Source organism: Melanerpes formicivorus, unplaced genomic scaffold, assembly GCF_026170545.1.
Source record: "Melanerpes formicivorus ecotype bairdi unplaced genomic scaffold, bMelFor1.0.p_v2 SCAF_76, whole genome shotgun sequence".
In the NCBI taxonomy this organism is placed as follows: Eukaryota; Metazoa; Chordata; class Aves; order Piciformes; family Picidae; genus Melanerpes; species Melanerpes formicivorus.
Genome location: NW_027142428.1, coordinates 1,340,941 through 1,354,646, shown reverse-complemented (window position 1 = coordinate 1,354,646; position 13,706 = coordinate 1,340,941). Strand labels below are relative to the sequence as shown.

Below are 13,706 nucleotides of genomic sequence, written 5' to 3'. Positions count from 1 at the left end.
TCATTAAGTGTCACCTTCCACTCCAGGCACAAAGAGTAGGTGCTCTGGCAATTAAGTAGCTATATCATACTACCCACTGGCAGAGGAGGCCAAATTAAGGTTGCATCAATGAACTTAATTCTGGCATTTTGTAGCTTTGCGTCAGTCGGACTTTGCAACTTTAACACCCTGCTTTTAACCGAGTTCGCTGCCTGTCATTAACTGCACGACTGCCATGGGGCTGCCCCAATCATTATCTCTTTCTCTTGGGAAATCCTGGCCACAACAATAGCTTGAGGTATCTCTCCAGATTTGCCCAAACCCATGAAATCAAGTCTCTACCTCAAGTGATGATGTGTGTTAAAATTCAAGCCAGCTGACCTCTTTCGAGGCTGAGTTGAAACAGGAATGCGGTGGATACCCAGGCGAGTGAGGCAGGGGAGATGCAGCAGCCGGAGTTACAACCACTTATCAGCTGCTAATCCAATCACTCTCCCAACCCAGTCACTTCGTGCTACGGAGTCTGGGAAATTCCTTGCTTTCATTCAAGCTTGCCTCATTAAGTGAAGTAATTCAAGTCTGTTAAGGTGAGGTAATAAACTGCTGAAACAGAGAGAGCTCCTTAGGGTATGTGCACAGAGCACACCAAAGATACACATGCACCTTACTGAGATATAAACCACCGCAGCTGGAGTGCACAGCAACTGCAGCCTGCAAGCCACCTCTGAATCACCCCAAGTTTCTCTTACAAAAAAAGAAAACCTCACCAACCTAAGTTCCATGCAGCCAGCCATGCTGCTGAAAAAGCCTTAGAGGAGCTCTGTTACACTTAACTAAGGTCTGGAACTGGATCACTTCTATCTCATCATGTAGGGTATCTCTACCCACCCCACTGGGCTCCACAGCCCCTTCTTCAAGGTCAGCAACACAATCCATCAACCTCATCTACCCACAACAGAGTAGCTGGGTACTGATTCCTCCTCAGCAGCATTAGGACCCCCAGCTGCACAGCCTGGGCAGAGGCTCTCCAGATGGAGGAGAGACCAGAAGAATAGAATAGAATTAACCAGGTTGGAAAAGACCTTTGAGATCATCGAGTCCAACCTATCATCCAACACTATCTAATCAACTAAACCATGGCACCAAGCACCCCATCCAGTCTCTTCCTAAACACCTCCAGTGATGGTGACTCCACCACCTCCCTGGGCAGTCCATTCCAATGGTCAATCACACTTTCTATGAAGAACTTCTTCCTAACATCCAGCCTAAACCTCCCCTGGCACAGCTTGAAACTGTGTCCTCTTGTTCTAGTGCTGGTTGCCTGGGAGAAGAGACCAACCCCCACCTGGCTACAACCTCCCTTCAGATAGTTGTAGACAGGAGCACAAAACAAGGAAGAAGTGGAAACTGCAGTAGCACACAGTGAGATCTACTGGCCTGAAAAAATAAGGGAAGGGGAGTTACAAATTGATACATAAAAAAGACCTGACTCTGTAATTCAGAGCTAACAAGATAGTTTGCTGAATGTTAATTAAATCCTCAGTGTCTGTTACCAACTGCAGAGATCAACTCATTTTTAAATTAAGTAAGCAATAAATGCTTAGATGAACTTCTATTAAATTTCAGCCAGCGAATGAAGTACGTGAGGCTTTTAACAGACATTAAAGAAGATAGTTATGGCAAGTTAGTTGATATTTTATTACCTACAGATAACGGCCATAGTAAATCTCAACTAACTATTACACTGCTGGCAAAATCATCCAAGACCTGGCAGAAGTTTGCCTGTCTTGAAGTATCACTGGGCAACAGTAGTAGGGGGAGGAAGGAGGCCAAGTGCTGAATGACACCCGCTTAGAGGATACTCAAGTGCATAAACCTAGTACATGGAATGGGCTGCCCAGGGAGGTGGTGGAGTCAGCCTCACTGGAGGTGTTTAAGAGGAGACTGGATGAGGCACTTGGTGTCATGGTTGAGGTGATAAGATGGTGTTGGGTGATAGGTTGGACTTGATCTCAAAGGTCTTTTCCAACCTGGTTAAGTCTATTCTATTCTAAAGGCACAAAACAGCATCCCTCCCAACCAGATCTGGAAACACCCAAGAGGGCTGACAGAGGCTCTCACATGGAAACAAAACTGGCATAAATCAGAGACTCTCAAGCATCCCAACCCCTCCAAATCAAATTAAGCAATTTACAGGGTTATCAAGGAATTGCTATATTATGACATTCCCTAATGGCATCAAAGCCCACAGAAAATATCCTGCCCAAGAACCTGCAATGCTCAAAAGCTTGTATCTTTTTTCTGCGAAAAGGTTATCGGCAGCCCATGACTCCACCAATGTTTGTTTTCCCTTCCTAAGCATATTGCAATAGGAGTGCTTTTGAGTGACTCACACGTGTGTCACTGTCACCCACAGATCCTAACAACAGATACTGACAGTCTAAAGTGACAGAGACTTGCTGACAGTGACTTAAAAATCATCACTTTCATGCCAGCTCTTGTGTTTGCTCAGAATGTGACTGAAACCAGCTCCTTGAGATGAAAGTAGAATCTCTACCAAAGTGTCTCTACTGGTAACTTTAATCACAACAATTAAGTGTGGGTAGCAGGGGGAATTTTTCGTGCTGGACTGGGTATGTTGCAAGTCCTACCTGCCCTGCTGTGCCCAGAAGCAGGAGGAACAGAAAGAGCTGAGCCTTGCACCCTCATAAGGCCCTTCTCCTGGGCAAGCACAAACTTTCACAAAGCTCTTAAACCTTGTGGTTTTTCTCTGGTCTGTGGGTTTCAGTTCGATTTTTTATTTTCTTTTCTCTGTTTGTTTCCATTTTACAAAACAAAAAGCTCCCTAAACAATAAAGATGAAAACACAGAGCTCTTCAGACTTTACTAATGCTCTCCTGCAGCACCTCAATGCAATGTGAACATCAGCTGCAACACCTTCCTGCCAATCTCTCCTCTGGAAACATTTCTCACAAGGCTGCTTCAAGTCCTACATATAACCCACACTCTTTAAAGCTACTGTCCCATGCAAATCTGTTCCTCTGATAACCCACATCCTTAGGCAAGATATGGTTTCCGTCTCCTCCACTCCTACCTGCTTTTGAAGCATGGCTGCAGTTCCAGTAAGCTCTCTAGCTTTTAGCAGAATTACCCTGCTCCTAGTGCAAAGGGAGATGATGAAGCTACCGGGGTAAGAAAGCAGTCTGCAGATGACTGAAAGCAGGCAGGAGCATTGCTGCCTTGCTCACACACGCCCATAGCAAACACAGATGCTGAATGCCAGATGTCAGACAGGTCACACAGGCTTGGCGGTATTCACCTTGCTTTCCTGAAAGCCTCTATCAAAAAGTATCATACCTAAAAAGCACAGATGTACTCAAAGGAAATGTGTGTTTCTTCTTCATCCCAATGCCAGCTTTAAAACCTCTCCATGCATCCACAGGGACTTCCCTCCGCCTGAAGGAATTAACAGAGCTACCATAGGCTGTATAGGGAAGAGCATGGATGACTAAGTGGAGATGAAACCCAGCATGGTGTTGGGCCAGCTGGAGCACAGGGTGTGAGCGCTGCCCAGGCCCATATCAGGGCCAGAAGATATTATTAGGAGAAAGGCAGATCCTTGTGGGTCAGGCATTCAGATGCCTGATGAGGAACAAAATACCACTGAGGATGCATTGTTCACACAATCACGATGGGGAAAAGGAATAGAGAAACTACTGTGAACAGCCTGAGGGTGTATGTTTCCACAAATGCACGGAAACTGTACTCTTGTAAACAATTTGTCATCCACCCAAGGTAGAGCTTTTCTCCAGCTACAGTCTGGACAGAAGTTTCAGAGAAACCTGCACCAGTCTTTTCTTTCCATCTGTGTGTCTACAATACAAAAGCCATCATCATCAGCTCATATAACTTTGAACGTACCTGACATTCACACAACCAACCCATTTCCTTTCTAGACTTAACTAAATTGGAGTCACTGAAGTTTTATAGTCAGGCATTACACAGACAAGTCAACACTCAGGCTTTGAAACTGAGTGGTGTCTCCACTCGACCAAGGACCTCCAGACTGTGACTCATGAGTTGTAACTAGAAATACATATAGCCAACACAAGCTAACTTGGGGCAGGGGACACCAACCAAACAAAACAACAAAAACACCACAACTGAAGAAAGCAATTAAAGAAATATATATATATATGAAACTTGACAATTAGAGGACAGCAGGGCAGAAGGCCCCATTAGTAGCATCAGCATCTTACTGGAGCTTCAGGCAGGACTAGACACTGAGGATAAAAGCTTGCTGCCAGGTAGCCTATGGCCACAGTCCTGAAACTGTCACAACATCATAACCTGCTGAGAGCCCATCCCACAGGAAAAAGACCCTCCAGTAAAAGCTAAAAACAGAAAGAGGAGAATAACACACATGATAAACATAGGAGTGATAAGGTGGAAGGTCATGAGGTGGGATGGGCGAGACAGAGCACACCAACAGGCACGGCACAGTGTTCAACAGTAAATCTTTATCCTCAGAAGGAAATATTTCCTAAGGGAAGTCCCATGTTCTAGAGCATTATTATTTAGCCTTGTTTGGGCAAATCCTGCTGCAACAAGGGTGGGGATTACCAGAAAGTGCCTCACATCCCCAAACTGTGCTGCTGCACAGCAGGCTGGGCTATGCACAAGACAGCAACCAATATTTTCCAGCACGAACACTGTTGCATTGTGAACACAGAGGTGAAATGTTGTGTCCTGTTCCCCTGCCTTCCTAATATCCCATGTATGCAATTACTTGGTGAGCCAGCATGAGCTGTATCACCCATATCCCAGACAGTCCGTGATTTCTTGCTCTTTCTCAGGTCCTGCCCCTAAAATCCTTCCTGAAAAGCATAAGCACAAACTCCACAGGTAAATGAACCCAAAGAAATAAAGAAATTTTCAAATCTAGAGTGCTTCCAAAAACTTAAGGCTTCCATGTGAGATCTTGCATTTCACACAGGTCAAAAAATCACTTCATGCACAGGGACTGACATGTTGTACGTAGAAAGACCCATTGGCCAGCTTGATGGTTCCTACAAACTTTTATCAGCTGCACAGCAAGACTAAAATATACCAAACAGGAACATAATCCAAAGGGCCCAACTCACACAGGTGCAGAAAAAAAGACAAACAACAAAAGAAAACCCCCAACCAAATAACAAAATTCAAAACAGAGCTGGAGAATTCACAACACTCATTTGTTTCACCAGCTGGGCCAAACTGCACCTCGAGGTACAGTAGCCAGAGCAATTATAGCACGAGTTTCTCCATCAACACCTCCTACTCGAGAGCACTGCCTTCTCCTCAGCAGAGCCCCAGGGCGTGGAGAGTGCTCCTGAACAATGGCAGAAATAAGGTTTGCTTGTTCGAAAGGGGAGAGCAAGAGAAGGGGGAGGGAAAAAAATATACAGAGATGATTAAAAAAAAAAGGCAAGCCCTGGGTGACGTAAGGTTGTGGGAAACATTTACGTCCTTACCTGCTGGGGAGGGGGGGGGAAGGGGAGGGAGCCTGCCCTGGCGTATAAAAAGCGGCCAGGGCTTTACTCAACTTGCTACTTACTCCCGAGCCCTGGTAGCGGGGCCGGCGGGCACCTGGTCCTGCGGGGGGGAGGGGAAGGCAGCGCTGCAGCCGCGCTGGAGGTGGCCTCCGCCCCGGCCCAGGTGCACCTGCGGCCAACAGCCCCGCGCCACCGAGCACCGCGGGTGAGGGGTGGGGGCCAGACCCTGGCCCGCGGGCAGCCCCAGTCCGGCGCGGGGAGGGGGCGTACAGCGGAGCCGCTGAAGTACCGGGAAAGTTTCTCCCTGCCCAACAACCCGAGGGCTGCCCCCGCCCCGCCGCCCAGCTCACACTGCACCGGGCCGGGCCAGGCCGTCCCTCCCTCCGACGGCCGCGGTGCCCCGGGCGGAGGGAGGAGCCAGGCGCGGGCCCCCCCCGCGGCGGCCGGAGGCGCTCCCCGCCCCGGCCGGGGGCTCCAGCTGTTGCACAGCTGCCTTGGAGCGGTGGGGGAAGAAAGAAGAAGGGGGCAAGTTATTATCTGCAACAATACCTCGGGGGGAGGAGGCAGCGAAGGCGAGAGCGGCGGCGGCGGCGGCGGGAGGAGGCAGCGGGGGGAGGTGGGGCCGGGGGCGGGGCCGGGGCCACGGTGGTGCCCGGGACCGCCCTGCGGTGCCCGCCCCTCGGCCCCGCCGCCGGCCCCTTCCGCCCGCCAGCCCTTTCCGCGCTCCGTGCCGCTGTCCCGCTGCGTCTTCGGGTACCCCCACCCCGCCGCACCCCACGGCCGGCTCCGCCCGCATCCCTCCCCCTCTGGTTCTTCCAGCCCCTCCCGCGCCCCTCTGCATCCCCTCGGGGCCGCGGCGCTCCCGCCTCCCCACCTTCGACCCTTACCTCCCCTCGGGCGGAGGAATTGGGGGTGGATGTCAGCCCCGAGCTCAATGGGCCCCCCCAGAAACAAAAAGTGGCAGCCGCTGCCTCCCTCCCCGCCGGGCTCCTGCGCTCTGCCCGAGGCTGACGTCAAGGACCCAAATTCCTGCCTTTCCCTGCAGGCAGATTTGTCCATGTAAGGGCCGGTTGGGGCCGGGGTTGGGGTGGCCGCGCGGCGGAAGGGGGCTGCGGCGGGTTGCGGCAGCGCCGGTACCTCGAGTTGGGGCAGCTGAGCAGCAGCATGGCTGAAGGCAGCCCCGACCCTGCGAGCAGCCCACTCCTGCCCTCTAACCCGCGGAGCTAGGCCCAGGGATGTGCTCTGTGGTTTGCAGTATTCAGCTCCTCAGAGGAGTTTTGTTCAGGACTCCCTTGTGATGCTCTGGGTGCTATTCCAAACAACTTTTTCTGAGTTCTGCCTCTGCTGGGACGCATAAAAACGTGAGCAGGGCTAAAAGGTGCTCGGAGCTTCGAAGGGAGGTGCGTGTTCAGACTGAAGACAAAACTATCGAGCTATGGAGAAAGGGAAAGGAGTGCTTTCTGTTTGATTGTTTTGTGGTTATTTATAAGGACTTCAATTAAAATAATGCTGATTTTGAGTATGATTTGTTTTGTAATGGAATGTTAGCCCTGAAGTAGCTTTTGGGTACCTGCATTTGCCCTGAAGAGAAAGGGAAGACAAAAGGGTTCCACTGCATTCAGGCTGTGGAAGGGAGAGTTGCCAAGCCTTACTCATTTGGAAAGAGATTTCTGGATGACTTTTTAAGTACTTTAATGTATTTCATTTTGACAATAAAGGGCTTTACTGTGCACTTTCAGAAGATGTTTACAATCATATCCCATTAGAGCTTTAATGTCCATAGTCACTGCTTGACAGCCCCGGGAGGGACAGTTTGCACGTAAGGACCTAAACCAGGACATTAAGTGCCTAAAATACTTCAGAAGCTGGAGTGCAGAGTTGTGATTCAGCCTTCCTCCCCTCTCTGGCTTCCAAAGTGTCTAAAGCATGCATGCTCTCAGATTGACCAGAGCGCTCTGGAGACCCCAGAAGATACCATCCCAATGGGCACCCTTCCCTGCAGGCTCTGAGAAGGGGAAACGCAACATGTCCCAAATATAGTCCTCAGTGCAACCAGCTGTGGTTGATTTGGTGTCCTGCGCTGGCCCTCTGTACCAGGGGTGCTAAATTTCTCCTGAGGGATGGAGAAGGTTGCCAGGGCCAGATGCTCTCTTAGAAGCACTGCAGCTAAATCTGCCTGAGCCTGTCAGTCACAGCCACAGACGTTTTCTAAGCATTATAACTATGACTAGAAATACCTGAGCCTTGTCTTAGCCGCCTACCCTGTGTTTAAACCCTGCTGAGATCCCAAACCAAAGTACAGTAGTGAGTGAGTCACCAGGGCTCCATGTTGTAGGTGTACCTAGAGTGCTGATTGTGCTCTGTGAGCGTGGCCTGTTGTGAAAGATGTGGGCATGGCTGCTTTCTAAAGCATCGGTGGGTGAGAGAATGTAGCACCAGCACAAGCTGAGCAGCCAAAGCCTTTGCCTGAGGCACTGTAAATCTGGGTACAGTTCTCAGTGGAGAATCTGTAGTTCCTGTTTCTCCTTCCAGCTGTGACCACTGGGCTGTAAGGTTGTGCTCTTTCTTCATCATCCTTCAAGGACAACTCTGATACCTCTCACGGATATTTTCTGCCACAGGGGGCAGGTGGTTATCACAAGGGACTTCCTGGAACTCTCATCTGTCAGCCTCAGGGTGGTGGGACTCTCAACTGAGCCCAAATTTGTAACGCTCCAGAGAAACAGATTTACAGAGGGATTGTTGCCTGGTTTGATTCTTTGCTTAATCTTTCTTGCAAGTGTGCAAGAGCTCTTGTATTGTGTCAACTGGTATCTGAAAATCGAAACTATTTTGCCTAAGATGAGAGACAGGGGTTCTCCATTTAGTATTTCAGAGAAAGACAGTGGTCAGATATTTTCCTTGTCCCGTATCCAACAGTTATTGCTTCTTTATCCATCAAGCTTATGCAATTTTCCAGTTCTGTTAGCAGAAGATAGAATACTTTGCCCATCCATAGCAGCCTCCTTTGAATGATCCCAAAAGTTTTAAGCTTTGAGCCTCCAGAGTGTGAGATAGTAGCTACTGCTGCGTCCGTTTTGCAGGTAGATGATCTGTGACTAATCCTCTGCAGCACAGCAGCAGAAGTTTGATTCGCAGCCCATTACCCTTGTAATGCACTGCCCAGAATGGTCGCTGTCTTGTCAAGCACAGCAGGAATTTTCTGGGTTTTTTTCAGTTTCCTGTCATGAGCAATATTATACACTTTGGAAAGGAAAGTAGAAGATTCAAGGTGTTGAGCCTGGCTGTGAAAATCTATTCTTTGCCTGGAAAGAATCAAAAATACTGGCAACGTGCAGTCATTCCTTCAGTAATATCTACCACACCCTGCACCACAGCAGAGAAATGAATTAAACAGCAAATCCTGAAATGCCTGACATTGCATAGGCCACTCACTAGGCACAAATACAGGAGTCAGCCTGGAACAATATTAATTCAAGTAAACAGTTTTTTAGTGCTTAAGGTGCATGACGAGAAGCCTGGAAACCTGACCTCTGTTCCTACCTTTCCTGTGTTCTATGACTTTAGACCAGCGAGTTCACCTCCCTGTGACTGCAATATCCCATATAAACCTGCAGTGCCAGGTTTAATGCAAGGAATGACACATCATGACTTCCCATCATCCTGCAGGCAACTTAGTTCTCTGTGAAGCTTCCAGAAGTCACCTGGTGAAACCTTGCTTTTCAGAGTTTGGGTCTCTGCATTTTGGTGAGATTTCAGATGCAAAAAGATATAAATAAATAATAATTAAAAAACCCCAAACCAACCAACCAACCAAACCCCACCAGGATGGGAATAGCCCAGCCCAGCCATGGGAACTCATCCTTCAGGCCATGAAGCAGGAACAGCATTGACTAAACCATACCTACTTTGGTTCACCTACTTTCGTCTAGAGGATCCATTCCAGAGCAGTTAGAAAAGTTTTCCTTATCTCCAGCCCAAGTAATTTTTGGTGCAATTCAGCTCTTAATCAGATGAAGTTGTGGGGATCTGACGTATTCCTTCACTAGCAACAATTCCAGAACAACAGGAAAGTCGCCCACCTGGTGAACTAATCCTTGCGTGGGTAAAAGCCAGAGAGGCTGGAAAACACACTAAGCACGTGTTCTTGGGAGAATTGCCACCTAGTTTTCAGACAAAGATCAGCTGCAATTAGCCTTAGATCAACTGGAGACTTTTCTGCCCCAAACCACAACAGTTTTCACTCACCTCACCTCTCCTATGAGGGCAGACTGAAGGAGTTGGGGCTGTTCAGTCTGCAGAAGAGAAGGCTCCAAGGCGACCTAATTGTGGCCTTCCAGTATCTGAAGGGGGCCTACAGGAAGGCTGGGGAAGGACTTCTCAGGATCTCAGGTAGTGATAGGACTAGGGGGAATGGAATGAAGCTGGAGGTGGGGAGATTCAGGCTGGATGTGAGGAGGAGGTTCTTCACCATGAAAGTGGTGAAAGCCTGGAATGTGTTGTCCAGGGAGGTGGTCGAGGCCCCGTCCCTGGGGGTGTTTAAGACCAGGCTGGATGAGGCTCTGGGCAGCCTGATCTAGTGTGGGGTGTCCCTGCCCATGGCAGGGGGGTTGGAACTAGATGATCCTTGTGGTCCCTTCCAACCCTGAATGAAACTATGAAACTATGAGAACACCCATTTGCATTAAGACACAGGCTGCAGTGGCACACTTGACCCTACAGCCTCCAAAAGGCATTCTTGGAAGCACATGCAAAATCTGAGCTCACAGCAATAGCATTCCTGTGGCACTGGGGAAGGAATGAGGAAACACCAGCATAGATAGTAGGCAGACAGGAGAGAAAAGACTCAACCTGCAAGTTTGAATTCATTTCCAATCAGGGTGCATGTTCCTGATTTAGAGATATACACGTGTTTGCTGCCTGGTGGAAGGAATCTAGGAACAGTCACAGGCCAAGCTTTGTCATTGCCCATTTTACAGGCATGTTTGCATCCAGACAGGAATGCAAAGCATGTGCTGGACAGGCATTACTAAATCACAGATTGCTTACAGTGATAGACTCTGGGCCAGAACTCTGAGGTAATCATCATTGATCTTCACCGAGAAATACAATTTCTAGCAACCTCCCCATCTTTCCATAAGTACATCAGAGAGAGTGACAATCAGCCAGCCCTCTGTCTCTGTACATATCTTTGAAATGCACATGGTGCACCAGATGCTCAGTTTTACCTGGTGATCAGCCCTATCTAATTCTATGTCATTTCACTGTTGGTTATGGTGAGGAAATTGCAAACCTCCCTCTACTTATTTCAGACTCTGGTCCCTGCTCTGCTCCATCCACTGTTCAGGCCATAGCCACCTGTCCCACACACAGAAGGAATGGTAAAGCTTTGTAAAACTGCTAAATCCCAGCACTGAGAAGTGCAGTTTTGCAATGTGCCAGTGTAGCATATTTAATTTTAAGGACAAACTTAAAACCCATTTGAACCCAGGGAGATTTTAGCTTAGATTTAAGCATTCTTTTGAAGAAAGGTGGATTTAGGGATTGAGGTGTTTTGCTAGACTGGATCTTCAGTTAATGAGGAGGGAGAGTTACTAGTGCCTAGAAGAAAGAACTGCCTGGAGCTCTGTGGCCACAGGCAAGCCATAGCTAGCACTATGCCATTTTTCTAATCAATTTTGATGACATCAGCACAGAGGAAGCTGACAATTGCATTCAGAATTCTCACTCTTTGGGTCTCAGCTTAGTGGGAGAAAAAAAAAAAAGAAAATAAGGTATATAGTATCTGATCAGAGTGATGTGATATAATTAAAGCAGAAGTCACTAGACTTTGTGTTTTACACAATCTGGTATCTTGCTAATGGTGAATGTCTCATGTCCAGATTTCAGCCCGGAAACCACGAGCACTTGGATTATGAAGAAGGGCATTGGTAAAATGCTTTATGGCATAATAAACAAAATACCCCAGTCTCAGAAGTGTTTGTGGTAACAAATATTTTGGGGGACTTCTTTTGCATAGACTCTGACCTCCCTGTTGAGAATCAAAGCAAAAATATTGAATGTACTAAGCAGATGTCTTCTCCTAGTGACAGCAAGACAAGCAGAGACAGCTGGTTAGAAGAACAACAACAACAAAAACACATCATCATTCCTGCTTTGGCTCCAAAAAATCTTGGACTTGTTGTCAAGAAAAAAAAACTATGTATGTAAGAAGCCAAGAAAGAGACAAATATTATTGAATCTGGTAGCATTTTAGTGAATGTGCTGGAAATAACTTAAGTAGGAAGAAAAACTGGATGTGTTCCATTGTTTATTAAAAGAATGCCTCTTCTTATTTCCACAGGGACCTATAGCCTATGTAGTCATTAACACATTTACAAGATGTATATTTTAAATATGCTGCCTCACTCATCAATCTCATGGACTCTTCTTCTAATGTAAATAAAGTTACAGCACGTAAAAATGTGTACAGCCACATAAATATAATCTCTGCAAGCTAGAAATGCCAGCTGGGAATTTTGCATGCAACTCCTTCAATCAGGGAAGATGTGTGTAAGTAGAGATACCTAGAGAGATCTGAAATATTAGGAGGGGAGGAGAAGAAAGAAAATTAGATTCCCCCTGGTGAAATATATGAGAAATAATTCACACACATTAAAAAAAAAAAAAATGTAAGAAGAGTTATTTTGGATGAAGAACTCTCTGTACTGCAGTGTCTGCAAAATAAGCCAGTGCCCCTCTGCCCTCCCTTTTCAGAATCTCTTGATAATTCTCATCTGAACAAAACTTGAACTTTCTGCTTGGCCCCTGGACATTTCCATTTCCCTGGGTAGACTTGAGGGAAGAACTACAAGACTGATGGGAGAAGCTTAAGAAATCAGAAGTTGTGCAGTTTGGCTATGCCAAAGATGAGTAACTTGATGTGGACATGCCAGAAGGACTAGGTAGGCCCAAATCTCATACCATAAGCAAGCAAAGGTCTGGTTTTACTGTCTCAGGAGGTATCTCCAATGAAGAGCTTTGCAATCCCTAGCCATTTCCTGCAGAGTTCCTTGGTATTTAAAAGCCTTGAAGAAGCAAGAGTTTAAGATGATCTAAGGGAAGGGAATTGAGGGGTGTGACCAATCTGACAGACCAGCTTGTAAACAGAGGACAATGAAGTGAAAACCAGAGGAGGTGGTTCCTGGGCCTCCAGTTCTTGGCTGCCAGCTTTGCCCATTCTAAGCTATTTGATTAAGCAGTCTGTGCAGTATCATTTTACTTGTAGGAAAATAGGGTTAAGCCTCCTGCTCTGCAACACGGCAGGTATGAGACCTTGGCAAAATTGTGGATTGAGCTAAGCTGGAAAGAGTTTCCACTATTTGCCAGTATCTTGGAGAGTCTGGAAGCTTTCCCATGTCTACTGTGACAAAAACAGGACTTCTCAATGTTTTTGGAGGATTTTTCTCCCTGTAATAAAGGACAAAAAGCACACAATGAAAACCAAGTCACAGTGCCAGAACAGACTGAGGTTCAGGGCACCTTTCTGTCTGCTTTAATTCTGTCTTGCCAGACTCAGCTCCAAAACCTGATCTGTAGTGTCCCAGCCACCCCAGGACTGATCATGCCATGATGGAGGGCAATTTTGGTGAGAAATTCCGTGCTGATTCCAAGAAAACATTTCCTAGTGTCTTGCTGAAGTGGATACATTCCCACACACCCAACATGAAAGGAATCATGTCTGACAAAAACATTTTCTAATGAGAAACATTTATCCAACATGTTCCTCCCCAGTGACTCTGGAGCTTTGTGTCTCAGTGCACCATCTACCAACAGAGACAACAGCTCTTCCCAGCCTCTGAGAGAACACACTTGGGTAATAAATAATGTGATGGACTTGCTACCTCCATTACTTACCCTAAGAGCTCTGTGTACCTTGTAGTATGTAAGCACAGACTGAAGAATGTTTATAGGCCCATTATAACCCTTATGTTTGACCCAGACCAACAGCGTCTCTGCCTGCAGGCTGCTCCATCTGCACCATTCCTCATGGGACGTACAGGCAACACAGGGCACAGCAGCAGCATTGGGATCAGTCATCTCTGCATGCATATTTCCTCACACCATTGAGAATTTGGATTGCCAAGGAGCCATCCCAGCCCCACTGCCAGTGAAGTGACAGATCCCTGGCACTGGAGCTGGAATCAAGCTGCT

At 47.4% G+C, this 13,706-nt stretch overlaps 1 protein-coding gene across 2 annotated transcripts in view; it reads right to left on the bottom strand.

Annotated features, from left to right (window-relative positions):
* Positions 1 to 6,145, bottom strand: part of LPP (LIM domain containing preferred translocation partner in lipoma) — a 361,386-nt gene extending 355,241 nt beyond the window's left edge. The window contains exon 1 of one of the 2 annotated variants that reach the window (XM_068164007.1): positions 6,063 to 6,145. The gene's annotated coding sequence lies outside the window, so the exon portion shown is untranslated. The remainder of the gene's footprint in view (positions 1 to 6,062) is intronic. The other variant, XM_068164009.1, reaches the window with a different exon arrangement.
* Between the last annotated feature and the right edge of the window lie 7,561 nt (positions 6,146 to 13,706).